A 13,885-nucleotide genomic window follows, 5' to 3' on the forward strand; every position below is an offset into this window, starting at 1 on the left:
ACCACTTCCCGTCCAGCCCATGTACATAAATGGCCGACGGGAGCAGTGCAGGGGCGAGTGGTCATTTATAAACAGCCTCCGCATTCACTGCCTGTGCGTGGGAGAGCGCGGCACCGCTTTCTGGTGCCCACGCAGCGAAACACCGATCGCTGTACAGGACCTCTGTGTGAGGTCCCGATTCACGTGATCACTGATTGGCCAGCGAATTCAATTAAAAATATGTGTCTCGCTCCAAATAAATACTAAAGTGAATTAGAACATATTTTATCGAGCTATATATATACAATTAGTAATAAAAATATTATCCGTGTTAATACTTGTGATCCAAAAAAGCAAAAAGAAAAAACTATATAAAATAAATTCAATTTTGATAGCAAATAATAATTATAACACAAATTAAAATGTGTAAAAATAGATATTAAGTGTCCAAAAATATATTTTGGCGAATACAAAATATTATTCACTTTGTGATTGTGCTCAGAAAATCTTTGCTATATATGCGCTCACCTTAATGTAAGCCTAACGTATAATTTAGGCAAAAACAACTTTATGTCCTTATTGGATGTATATGGTTCTTCCGATGTTACTTGTATGCCAAAGATAATGGGTAGTAGGATGTAATGATGTCATTCTTCCACCAGGGGGTTCCTAGATACAGTGATCTCTGTGTGTGGACTGGATGGGTAAATCTCTCCCTCGGTCCTCCGGGGGTCTTTATGTCCCCTTCTCCTCCTCTCTTTATTTCTCCATTATTTATATACCAAGAAAGAAAGAAAAATATAGTGCCTTATCCTTTATACCTTTTATTGTGAACAAATATCTGTACACTCATATGGTAAACCATGTAAATTGCGCTTAAGATGTGTCTCAAAAAAAGCCTCCTCTGTGTGTGCACTGCACACGCTCTATACTCGCCATCTGGTATCCTGCGTGCATGATGACATCTGAGCCCTTCCCCTACGCGTTGCGCCGCCTGGTCACGTGGCTTCGTCAGGGGGATTAAATCAGGATTTAAACGATATCCTCATTCACTGCCTGTGCACGTTTCCTGGGAGCGCACGGCACCACGATCGGGGTGCCCACACAGAGAAACACCGATCGCTGTACAGTACCTCTGTGTGAGGTCCCGATTCATGTGGTCACTGATTGACCAGTGATCACATGCAGAGTAGTAAACAAGATGTCACTTCCTGACCTCATTGCTTTCTACGTGTGAAATCTGTGAATGATCTCAGAGATCACAAGGTACAGGGCTATTCACAACAGCCTTGTACCATGTGACAAGCTGTGACCAATCACAGCTCACACAGTATTTCTCTTGTTCAAACATTTTATTAACAGCGAAGCAATGTAACAGGGACAGAGACATCACCAATATAATATAGACATTGTACTGACGACAAAACATAAGAAATAGAAAATTACAACTTCAGTGTCCTTATGGTTAGGAAGGAAAGAGAGGATCACAAAAACAAGACTAAGTTTCTGGTAGTTACTAGTGGGTGGGAGTTGGTAGCAATAAATGTCGTGAAGTTGGTCAGTTACGGTAATGGCTCACTGAAACATTATGGAAGGTTGTAGAAATTTAGGGGGGGATCGAAAGGGGGTGGGAATGGGGGGGAAAAAGAAAAAAAAAGGGGGGGGGGAAGGGGAAGGGTAATAGTAATGACTCCATGAGCGGTAAGTAGGAACCTGGCAACACCTATACATCGTATAGGGTGAAACATGGGCAGTGTCCAAGGCGTACTACAAACAAATCAGGGGAGAAGAAGAGATTCATCGAAGTTAGGTGGGAGAAAACATTCTACACAGAGACTCCAAACATTTAAGAATTTAGGGATCGTGTCAAGAATTGTGGCTTCCACTTTTGCATGTATCATAGCTTGCGTGACTCTGGTCCTAACCACTGTAATATTTAATGAGGGGGATTTTCAGGATTTCGCAATGACCTGCTTGGCTGCTGTGATGACTTGCAGAAGGAGTTTGAATTGCGAATTAGAAACGCCAGGAGGGCGTTGATTGAGTAGTGCGGTTATCGGGTTGGGTTGTAGTTTAGTAGTGCTAAGTGTGGATAACATGTTGAAAATTTCCACCCAGAAGGTTTGAGCTACTGGGCAGTTCCACCATATATGATAGTGTGTTCCTAGGTCAGTACAGCCTCTAAAGCAGTTGGGCGAGTAGTTGGGGGTGTATTTAGCAATTCTCGCTGGGACTAAATACCATCTTGCTAAGACTTTATAATTGGTTTCTAGAGCTACAATGTTTTGCGAAGATGATTTAGTATTAGTCCAGACATGGTCCCACTCAGAGTAGTCTAACTGCCTGCCTAGGTCAGTTTCCTATTTAAGGGGGGGGGACATGGTGGTCGGGGTTGTGAGGAGGGAATATAGGCATGAAATGAGGCCACGTCTGTGGGGGTCCTTGCAACATGCCCGTTCAAAGAGAGACATGGAGTTAGGTCGGTTTGTTATTGTTGTGTAGGGGGCATAAAAGTGCTGTAGCTGTAAGTATCTGTCAGGGATCTCCTCGATCCCTGCCGCGATGGTCCCGGCGCAGGCGCAGTGCACCGCCCTGTGCAGGGACACGGGCACTAGGTCCGGGCCGGCCGCGGCGTTCGAGTTCGCGCATGCGCAGTAGAAGCCGCGGCCGCCCGCTGGGCACCAATGGCAGCGCAGGGCGGGATATTTAAATGGCCCTGAGCTGTCATTCAGTGCCTTCTGGTCTTTCCTGCATCCTGTATCCTGTGAACCTGTACCCTGTAAGTTATTGACCCGGATTGTACCTGACCTTGCTGTTTTCTCCTATTCTGACCCTTGCTTTGCCTGACCTCTCTCCTGAATGCCCCTTATTGGATTTGACCTGCTGTTGCTGACCTGGCGTGTGACCCGACCATTCTATGCCCGCTGCCTTGTACCTTGCCGCCCTCTCTGTTACCAACCCGGCCCGTCTGACCTTGCTCATCCATCCATCCATCCCGTGCAGTGGGGTCTTCTGACCTCCTCACATCAGACTCTTCCCCGTGGGAGCCCCTGGCGCATACTACTACCACTGACGGACGCACCCAGTAGTCACGACCTGGTCTCAGGGAGCTCCAAGTCCATCCCCACCATCAGGGGCCCTGGTGAACAAGCACCCTGGGACTTAGACTCCGTGCGCTGGGAACGCCTATTCAGTGGAGTACTAGTAGTACCGCCGGGCGGTCCCTTACAGTACCAGAAGGCCATGACTGAGTCTAGAGGAGGTCCCTCGCCGCTGGAGGAGATCTGCAGGCACCTGTCCAATTTGACACAGGCCGTATCGGCCCTGCAGGATAGATGTCAGCAGATTGAAACTCAATTCCAGACCTGCACTATATTCGCTCCCGCCCCACAGGCCGCGGTCCCCACACCTCCAGCTGTAGCAGCCCCTGTGCTGGTGTCTGGGGCATCCGCACCACTCCCGGCGGCCAACCCCCGAGTACCCTTACCGGAACGTTTCCACGGGGACCGCACACGTTTCAGATCATTCCGCGAGTCCTGCCTCCTCTATTTTGAGCTACAACCCCGAACCTTCGTGACTGAATCCGTGAAGGTGGGGTTCGTCATCTCCCTCCTGCAGGGTGAACCCCAAGACTGGGCCCATCGATTACGGGGAAAAAATGACCCTCACCTCAGTTCGGTTGACAGTTTTTTTGATGCTATGGCCATCCTTTATGATGACCCGCAGCGGGCAGCTTCTGCTGAAGCTACTCTGTACACGCTCCGGCAAGGCCGCCGAGCGGCGGAGGAGTACGCATCTGAATTTAGGCGGTGGATGGGGGATACTCGCTGGAACGAGTTCGCACTCCTGCATCAGTTCCGTATTGGCCTATCAGATGGCCTGAAAGACGAGCTCGCCCGGGTGGAGGTACCTGAGACTTTAGAGGACTTAATAGCACTGACCATTAAAATTGACCGTAGACTGCGGGAACGCAGGTTTGAGAGGTCCGGCCAGGGTCATGGAAATCCCTGGGGATCATTTCAGGGTCCCAGTCAAACACCTAGGCCAATCATCCAAAACCGGCCCCCTGGAGACAACCCCGAACCCATGCAGCTCGGCCTGGCACGGCCTAAACTATCCCCAGAGGAACATCTGCGCAGACGATCCCAGAACCTGTGCCTCTATTGTGGCGAAGCTGGTCATATGGCACGTTCCTGCCCGCAGAAACTGAGTAAGTGCACCTCTTCTTCCTTATCCATTGGCAATGTTGGTCCATCCCAATACTTAGTGGTACCCCTTTCCTTTCAGCTTCCAGAAAGGACCGTGGAAGTATCGGCCATAATTGACTCTGGGGCATGCAGCTGCTTTGTGGATATTAATTTTGCTCACCAGCAGGGTATTCCCCTTCAATTGAAACAGAAGGGGTTCAATATTTATTTGGCCGACGGTTCCCGAATAAAATCGGGGGTAGTGAACCAGGAAACCCCCTCCATCACCACTGTCATTGCCGGCCAGCACCAGAAACTCCTCCGCCTGGATGCTATAGCTTCACCCCTCTTCCCAGTCATTCTGGGGCTCCCATGGTTACGGGCCCATAACCCCCAGATTGATTGGGAGACCGGAGTAATCACGTTCCCTTCCCCATACTGTCGGATATACTGCCGCACTTCGGGCCCGGGGGCCCCCCAAATCCTCCTGTGCTCTGAGGGGGAAGCTGAATTAAAACAAGTAATCCCTGCGGTCTACCATGGGTTTCTAGATGTGTTCAGCAAACGGGGAGCTGATACTCTACCCCCCCACCGCCCTTATGACTGCCCCATTGACCTGTTACCCGGCTCAGAAATTCCTTTTGGGCGAATCTTCCCCCTTTCAGAGCCCGAATTGGGGGCCCTAAAGGAATATATCGAGGACAGCCTCCAGAAGGGGTTCATCCGCCACTCCACTTCACCGGCGGGGGCGGGAATCTTCTTTGTTGAAAAGAAGGACAAAACCTTAAGGCCATGTATCGATTACAGGGAATTGAACAGGGTCACGATAAAAAACCGTTACCCACTACCGTTAGTACCTGAGCTGTTCCAAAGTTTAAAGTCAGCAGTGGTTTTTACCAAGCTGGATCTGAGGGGGGCGTACAACTTGATTTGCATAAGGGAGGGGGACGAGTGGAAGACGGCCTTCCGCACCCGCTTCGGTCATTTTGAATATCTGGTCATGCCGTTCGGGTTGTGCAATGCTCCGGCCACTTTTCAACACTTTGTAAATGATATTTTTAGGGACTTTCTGGATGTCTTTGTGATCGTTTATTTAGACGACATTCTGATTTTCTCCCCGTCTTTGGGGGAACACAGAATACATGTAGCAAAAGTATTGGGGCGGTTGCGGCAGCATGGGTTGTACGCCAAGGCAGAAAAATGTTGTTTTGAACAATCCAGCATTGCCTTCTTGGGCCTGATTATCTCCACCGCGGGGGTCGCGATGGATCCCCAGAAGGTCGCTGCAATACTGGATTGGCCTGAACCCACAGACAGGAAAGGCGTCCAACGATTCATCGGCTTTGCAAATTTTTACCGGAAGTTCATCAAGAACTTCTCGGGTCTGGTCTCCCCCATTACTCAGCTAACCAAGCTGGGAACCCGATTCAGATGGACACCAGAACGCAGGGAGCTTTCGAAGTCTTAAAGAAGCTGTTCACTTCGGCACCCATTTTGGGTCACCCAGACGCCGCTCTGCCCTATATCTTGGAGGTAGATGCATCGGAGAATGCGGTAGGCTCCATCCTCTCCCAACGAAAAGGCACCAAGGAACTGCTCCACCCTGTAGCGTTCTTCTCACGGAAGCTGACCCCAGCGGAGAGGAACTATGATATCGGTGATCGAGAGCTACTAGCGATCAAAACGGCGTTAGAGGAATGGAGGTACCTGCTGGAAGGTGCGGTGCACCCCATCTTAATATTTACTGACCACAAGAACTTAGAGTATCTGAGAACCGCCAAGCGTCTACGCCCGCGACAGGCGAGATGGGCACTATTCTTTTCGAGATTCAACTTCCACATTACGTATCGGCCGGGATCAAAGAACACTAAGCCGGATGCGTTATCACGGATGTACGAAGACGCCAAGGAGACCCCAGTACCTGACACCATCCTGTCCTCGGGTAACTTCTTGGTCCTTCAGTCGGACCTTCGTTCCAGGCTAATGGCGGCATCCACAAACTTCTCTACCCCAGGTGGAGGGACGCTCCGGAACAAGGGGGGACTCCTATGGAGGGAAGATCGAATTGTGGTGCCGGAAGAAGCCCGAACCCTGGTCTTGGGGCATTGCCACGACCACCCAATGGCGGGGCACTTTGGCCCAGAAAAGACCCTGGAACTTCTCCGACGCTCATTCTGGTGGCCAGACATGGCTAAGGATTGTAAGGGCTATGTCAGGTCCTGTGTCACCTGCCAGAAGAACAAGCCATCAAGAAACAAGGTTTGGGGTCTGCTGCGACCCTTACCTATTCCTGAACGGCCTTGGCAAAAGATCTCACTAGACTTTATAGTCGAGCTTCCGCCATCCCGAGACCACACGGCAATCCTGGTAGTCGTGGACCGCTTGTCCAAAATGGCCCACTTCATCCCGTTGAAGAAAACCCCCTCGGCGGCCGAGACCGCGCGAGTCTTCATTCGTGAGGTAGTCAGGTTGCATGGGGTCCCCGAAGACATTGTCTCGGACCGAGGGGTCCAGTTCACGTCCAGATTCTGGAGAGCACTGTGCAAAGCCCTGGACATCAAATTATCTCTCTCCTCTGCGTTCCACCCTCAAACTAACGGTCAAACCGAAAGGACCAATCAGACCTTGGAGCAATACTTAAGATGCTATACCTCGTTTACTCAAGATGACTGGCTGCCACTTCTTCCTTTAGCGGAATTTGCGTATAACAACGCCCGCCACTCAGCAACAGGGCAGTCCCCGTTCTTTGCCAACTATGGCTTTCACCCAGTCTTCCTCCCGGATTTGGTGTCGGAATGCCCAGTACCAGCAACACAAGATGTGGTAACGTTCTTCGCTGCGAACAATAAGAAGCTTCAAGTGGCCATCAGTCGGGCCCAGGAAGACTACAGGAAAGCATTCAACAGGAAACGGAGAGGAGATCTGGTATTGCGGCCTGGGGAGAAGGTTTGGCTGGCGACGTCCAATTTAAAGATGCTTTGCCCGTCAAAGAAATTGGGACCCAAATTTATAGGCCCCTTCTGCATTAAACGGATGGTTAACGAAGTAGCCTACGAACTCGCCCTCCCTGACACGCTCAAGATCCACCCGGTCTTTCATGTGTCCCTGCTGAAACCAGTGGTCCCAGATGCCTTCCCTGACCGGGAATCTAGACCCCCGGAAGCGGTAACGGTCGAAGGAGAAGAAGAGTTTGAGGTTGAAACAATCCTGAAGTGTCGAAGGAGGGGAGGCCAGACCCAATTCCTTATCAAATGGAAGGGCTATGGTCCTGAGGACAATTCTTGGGAACCAGCCCATAATGTCCATGCACCCAGACTTGTCCGGAGGTTCTTTCGCGATCACCTGTGGTGGAGAGATCGGGTGGGCATCCGGAGGCTGCCCGTAGGGGGGGGGCAATGTCGGGGATCTCCTCGATCCCTGCCGCGATGGTCCCGGCGCAGGCGCAGTGCACCGCCCTGTGCAGGGACACGGGCACTAGGTCCGGGCCGGCCGCGGCGTTCGAGTTCGCGCATGCGCAGTAGAAGCCGCGGCCGCCCGCTGGGCACCAATGGCAGCGCAGGGCGGGATATTTAAATGGCCCTGAGCTGTCATTCAGTGCCTTCTGGTCTTTCCTGCATCCTGTATCCTGTGAACCTGTACCTTGTAAGTTATTGACCCGGATTGTACCTGACCTTGCTGTTTTCTCCTATTCTGACCCTTGCTTTGCCTGACCTCTCTCCTGAATGCCCCTTATTGGATTTGACCTGCTGTTGCTGACCTGGCGTGTGACCCGACCATTCTATGCCCGCTGCCTTGTACCTTGCCGCCCTCTCTGTTACCAACCCGGCCCGTCTGACCTTGCTCATCCATCCATCCATCCCGTGCAGTGGGGTCTTCTGACCTCCTCACATCAGACTCTTCCCCGTGGGAGCCCCTGGCGCATACTACTACCACTGACGGACGCACCCAGTAGTCACGACCTGGTCTCAGGGAGCTCCAAGTCCATCCCCACCATCAGGGGCCCTGGTGAACAAGCACCCTGGGACTTAGACTCCGTGCGCTGGGAACGCCTATTCAGTGGAGTACTAGTAGTACCGCCGGGCGGTCCCTTAAAGTATCTAAAAATTTCGGAAGCTGGAAGACTATAGGTTTCCTGTAGTGAGGCAAAGGATTTAAATTTATTCCGCTGTAGGAAATGGTGTGTATGGAGCAGGTTAGCAGAGGTCCATGCTTGGAATAGGAGAGGTGTCTGCCAAGCCGGGGGAGAGGCTGGGTTTTGAAGAAACGAGAGCAAGGGGTTATGTGGTGATTGGAGGAGATAGCGGGTTTTCAATTTGTCCCATAAAGATAAGAAGTGGGAGGTAATGGGGTTGCTTATTGAGCGGCGGTCTACTGGCCTTAACCAAAGTAAGTTAGTGGTAGATAGGGGATCGCACTCTATCGACTCAAGGACTACCCACTGAGGGATTTCGGAAGTCGCATGGTATTTTGGCAACTGTGCTAAGTGTGCTGCTTGGTAGTATTTACCAATATCAGGGAGGCCTAGGCCCCCACTGAGTTTGGAGCGACATAAGGTGGGGAGGGGTATACAAGGACGGGTATTGCCCCAAACGTAGGAGGAAATGCGACGCTGCACCGTACGGAGGTAATGAGAGGGGACTGGGACTGGGAGGACTCTGAACAGGTACAAGATTTTTGGGAGGATTGACATCTTTATAACTGCAATTCTACCCATCCATGCGACGGGCAAGGAGGACCACCTGGTCAAAAGAGCAGAGAGGTGATTTAGCATTGGAGTGTAGTTAGCTGTATAAAGATCTGACAGATTAGGGGTCAATTTGATTCCTAAGAAAGGAATATGGTGGTGTGACCAGGGGAATGGTAGAATCTGTTTCAGATAGGCCAGCTCATCAGGGGGAAGGGAGATGTTGAGTGCCATTGATTTGTTTGGGTTAACTATAAGACCAGAGAACGAGCCAAACGTCTCGAGGAGTCGGAGTAGGGAGAGAGAGGAAATCAGGGGGGATGTAAGAAAGAGTAAAACGTCATTTGCAAAAAGACATAGCTTGTGATGGGTGCCACCTAGTTCCAATCCCCGCACATCCGGGTTAGCTCTTATTAGTAAGGCCAGAAGTTCTATGGCCAAGGCAAAGAGCAAGGGGGACAGAGGGCAGCCCTGTCTCATGCCTCGAGAAATTGGAAACTGAGCTGACCTGTGCCCTAGATACCGAATTCTGGCCGAAGGCTCTCGATATAGCGAGAGGACCCAAGTTAAAAAGTGTGGGCCAAAGCCCCAACAACGTAAAATGTAGTAGAGATATGGCCATGAGACTTTGTTAAAAGCCTTACGGATGTCCAAGGACAGGAAACAAGTGAGAATCTTGCGAGATTTGGCTATATTTGCCAAGAGAGATGCATGTCTGACATTATCTCTGGCCTGTCGAGTTGGAATAAAGCCCACTTGGTCATTATGAATCAAGGACCCTATACACGGATTAAGGCGCGTGGAGAGGATTTTTGCTAGCAGTTTGATATCAATGTTGAGAAGAGAGATTGGCCTATAGTTGGACCACTGCGTGTCATCCGAGTTTGGTTTCGGGATCATCGAGATGTTCGCTTGCATCATTTCACGGTGGAAGGTATGGCCAGATAGTAGCGCGTTAAAAGCGTTAGTAAGGATAGGTGCAGGGAGATGGGCAAATTTTTTGTAATAAGTAGCTGAGAAACCGTCTGGTCCTGGGCGCTTGCGAGGTTTTAAACACTTAATAGCATGTTGGGTTTCAGCTGGGGTGATAGATTGCTCTAGCATGGCTAATTGGTGTTCCTACAGTGCCTGGAAGGAGATGGGGGCCAAGAGGGCATCAGCTTGTGAGGGATCAAAGGGTGCGGAGGAAGAGTAAAGCTGTGACAGATGTTTATGGAAAGTTCGTAGGATGCGTTCCGGAATACTAGTGAGGTTGCCAGTTGAGTTGCGTATTCGTATAGGTTTAGCAATCTGGTCCAGCCTACGAAGCGAGAGGGCTAAGAAAGTACTGGGCTTATTCGCCTTGGTATAATATCTGTGCCTGGATCTACGAAGTGCGAGTTCTGGTCTGTGAGAAAAAGGTCTAGAGCTAAACGGGATCGTTCTAAGGCTTCACGGTGTCAGGGCAGGGCTGTGGAACGGACAGGTAGGCCTAGTGGCAGGGTAATGCACTGGCTGACGACAACCACCACCAACAGACCGAAGTCCCTCAGGGCGCGGAGTCTAAGTCCCAGGCTGCCCTTCACCAGGGCCCCTGATGGTGGGGATGGACTTGACGCAGCCAGGAACCAGGTCGCGGCCCCCGAGACACCCCGGCTGCGGTAATGGCCGCTGCCAATGGCGTGTAGCTGGTGAGAATGACAATAGCGTAGTCAGACAAGCCGGGTCAACAACAACGGGACAAAACAGTACAGAACAGGAGACAGAGAATCACAGGTCACGGGCCGGGTTCAGCAACGGAAGGTCAGATCAAAGGGAAACACAGAGAATGGTCTTAGTCACAAGCCGAGTCAGAATACCAGAAGAGTCACGAGAGTATACACAGAGCTGTAGCAAGACAAAGACACAAGTGCAAAGAGCATGTGCAGATCCCAGGCTTATATGTACTCAGCCACACCCCTCTGGGGGATGGACCTCAGAGACCTGAAGGCATAAAAGATTCCCATCATGCTCAGCAGAAATCCAAGATGGATGCCAGCACATGGAGTAACATAACCTCTGGGAAAAGGTAGGACCTTGACACACGGTTAGCAGGTGTGGGGGTCGCGTGGAAGATTTGATGGGAATGGTCGTAGGATTGCTCCAGAGAAAGACGCTGTTGTCTTTTTGCTTTGTTTAAAAAGGATGCTTTACTAATACAAAATCCGCGTATCACAGGTTTATGTGCTTCCCAAAGTAAGAGTGGGGAAATGTCTGGTGTATGGTTAAGAGACAAGTAATCTTTGAGGGCGGTTTCAATTTCCGAGCAAAGTTCTGGATTTGCAAGTAAATTGTCGTTGATAATCCATGAGGACTCAGTAGGGGATGGGGCTAGAGAGGCCATGGATGTAAACATAGCGCAGTGGTCTGACCAGGGAATCGGGATTATCTCAGAGGTCAAGAGCCGGGAAGAGGAGCCGGCTGTAATAAGGATGTGATCTATCCTAGAGAAGGTCTTGTGGGGGTGGGAGTAGAAAGTATATTGGCGCTTGGCCAGGTTAAGTTCCCTCCAGGTATCAATCATGGAATAATGTTGTAATAAGTCTTGTAGGGTTAGCTTAGAAGGGAGAGGGGAAGGTTGGGGGGACTTGTCAAGAAAAGGATATAGCGTACTGTTAGTGTAAGGGACCACCCGGTGGTACCTCTAGCAACCCACCGGTGAGGTGCTTCCAGCGTGCGGAATCTAAGTCCCAGAGCACTTGTTCACCAGGGCCCCTGATGGTGGGGATGGACTTGGAGCGCTCTGAGACCAGGTCGCAGTTACTGGCCACACTCACCACTGGTAGGGGTATCCGCCAGGGGCTCCCGCAGAGGAAGAGCCTAATGTGAGAAGGCCGGGAGATCCCGACGGGATGGATGGATGGCTGAGCAGGTGCAGGGTCAAACAAGCCGAGTTGGGAACCGTGGGGTATGCGAGGTACAAAACAGCGGGCAGAGAATAGTCGGGTCACATGCCAGGTCAGCAACGGTATATCAGAACATATATGGGGCATACAGAAGAGAGGTCAGGCAAGCCAGAGGTCAGGGCAGGAGAAGGCAGCAAGGTCAGACAATCCAGGTAAGCACTCACAATCAGAATCAGGAACACAGGAACAGATTTAGACCGAACGGCACCAAGTGACAGCTCAGGGAGATTTAAATACCACGCCCTGTGCTGTCATTGGTGCCCTGCGCATGCCTGCATCACCTACTGCGCATGCGCGGCCTCACTGCGGCCGGCCCGGACCTAGTGCCCGCATCCCTGTGTGAAGCGGTGCACTGCGCCTGCGCCGGGACCAGCGCCGAGGCGGACCCTGACATTGCCCCCCCCCACGGGCAACCTCCGGATACCCACTCGATCCTTCCACCACGGGTGGTCACGCAGGAACTCCCGGACAAGTCTGGGGGCATGAACATTTTGGACCGGTTCCCAGGAATTGTCTTCTGGACCGTAGCCTTTCCATTTAATCAAGAACTGGGTCTGGCCCCCCCCTCTTTCGGCATTTAAGAATTGCTTCCACCTCAAATTCTTCTTGTTCTTCAATGGTTACAGCTTCTGGGGGTCTGGATTCTCGGTCTGGAAAAGGATCCGGAACAACTGGTTTCAGAAGTGATACATGGAACACCGGGTGGATTTTAAAGGTTTCCGGGAGGATGAGCTCGTATGCCACTTTATTGATCATTCGTTTCACACGAAAAGGACCCACAAACTTTGGTCCTAACTTCTTCGATGGGCACAACATCTTTAGGTTAGTTGTTGCCAACCATACCTTATCCCCAGATTGTAACATCAGTTCCCCTCTTCCTTTCTTGTCAAAGGCCCTCTCGTTATCTTCCTGGGCCCTAGAGATGGCTTCCTGAAGTAACTTGTTATTGGTAGCGAAGAAGGACAGCGTGTCTTGGGTAGCCGGAACTGCACTCTCGGTGACCAAGTCAGGAAGAAAAATGGGATGAAACTCATAGTTAGCAAAAAACGGGGCCTGCCCCGTGGCTGAGTGATTTGCATTGTTATAGGCAAATTCTGCCAAGGGTAGAAGTGTCAGCCAATCATTTTGCAAGAAGGTTGTATGACATCTCAGGTACTGCTCCAGGGTCTGGTTCGTCCTCTCTGTCTGCCCATTGGTCTGCGGGTGAAAAGCGGAGGAGAGGGAAAGTTTGATACCCAACGTCTCGCATAACGATTTCCAAAATTTGGAGGTAAAGTGGACTCCCCGATCTGAGACGATGTCTTCTGGTACTCCATGCAGCCTTACCACCTCCCGTATGAAGATTTGTGCAGTTTCGAGTGCCGACGGGGTATTCTTCAGGGGTAGGAAATGAGCCATCTTTGATAGATGGTCAACCACCACGAGGATGGCAGAGTGGCCCTGGGACGGGGGTAACTCGACTATAAAATCCATGGCGATCATTTGCCAGGGCCGATCGGGTATCGGCAATGGGCGTAGAAGTCCCCAGGCCTTATTCCTAGGAGACTTGTTCCTTTGGCAGATGGCAGAGGACTTGACATAACGCTCGCAGTCCTTGGTCATATTCGGCCACCAAAATGAACGTTTGAGCAGATCCCGGGTTTTTGCCAGGCCGAAGTGCCCTGCCATCGGATGGTCGTGGCAATGTCCTAGGACCAGTGTTCGGACTCCTTCTGGTACTGTGATCAACCCTTCCTTCCATAGGAGTCCCCCCTTGTTCTGGAGGGACACCCCGGATGGGGCTGACATGGTCACGGATGCCTCCTGTAACTTACAGCAGAGTTCTGTCTGGAGAGCCAAAAAGTTTCCTGACGAAAGAATGGTATCTGGCCTGGGCTCTTCTTCTGGGTCCTCAAACATGCGTGAGAGCGCGTCGGGCTTGGTATTCTTAGATCCGAGTCGGTATGTTATGTGAAATGAAAAGCGGGAGAAAAATAGTGCCCATCTGGCCTGCCGTGGTCGAAAGCGTTTTGCTGTCCTCAGGTACTCTAAGTTTTTGTGATCAGTAAAGATCAGAATTGGATGCGTGGCGCCTTCCAGGAGATATCTCCATTCCTCTAGTTCTGTCTTGA

Source organism: Staurois parvus, unplaced genomic scaffold (genome assembly GCF_062004578.1).
Source record: "Staurois parvus isolate SC_StPar_1 unplaced genomic scaffold, SC_StPar_1.0 ptg000747l, whole genome shotgun sequence".
Taxonomy (NCBI): domain Eukaryota; kingdom Metazoa; phylum Chordata; class Amphibia; order Anura; family Ranidae; genus Staurois; species Staurois parvus.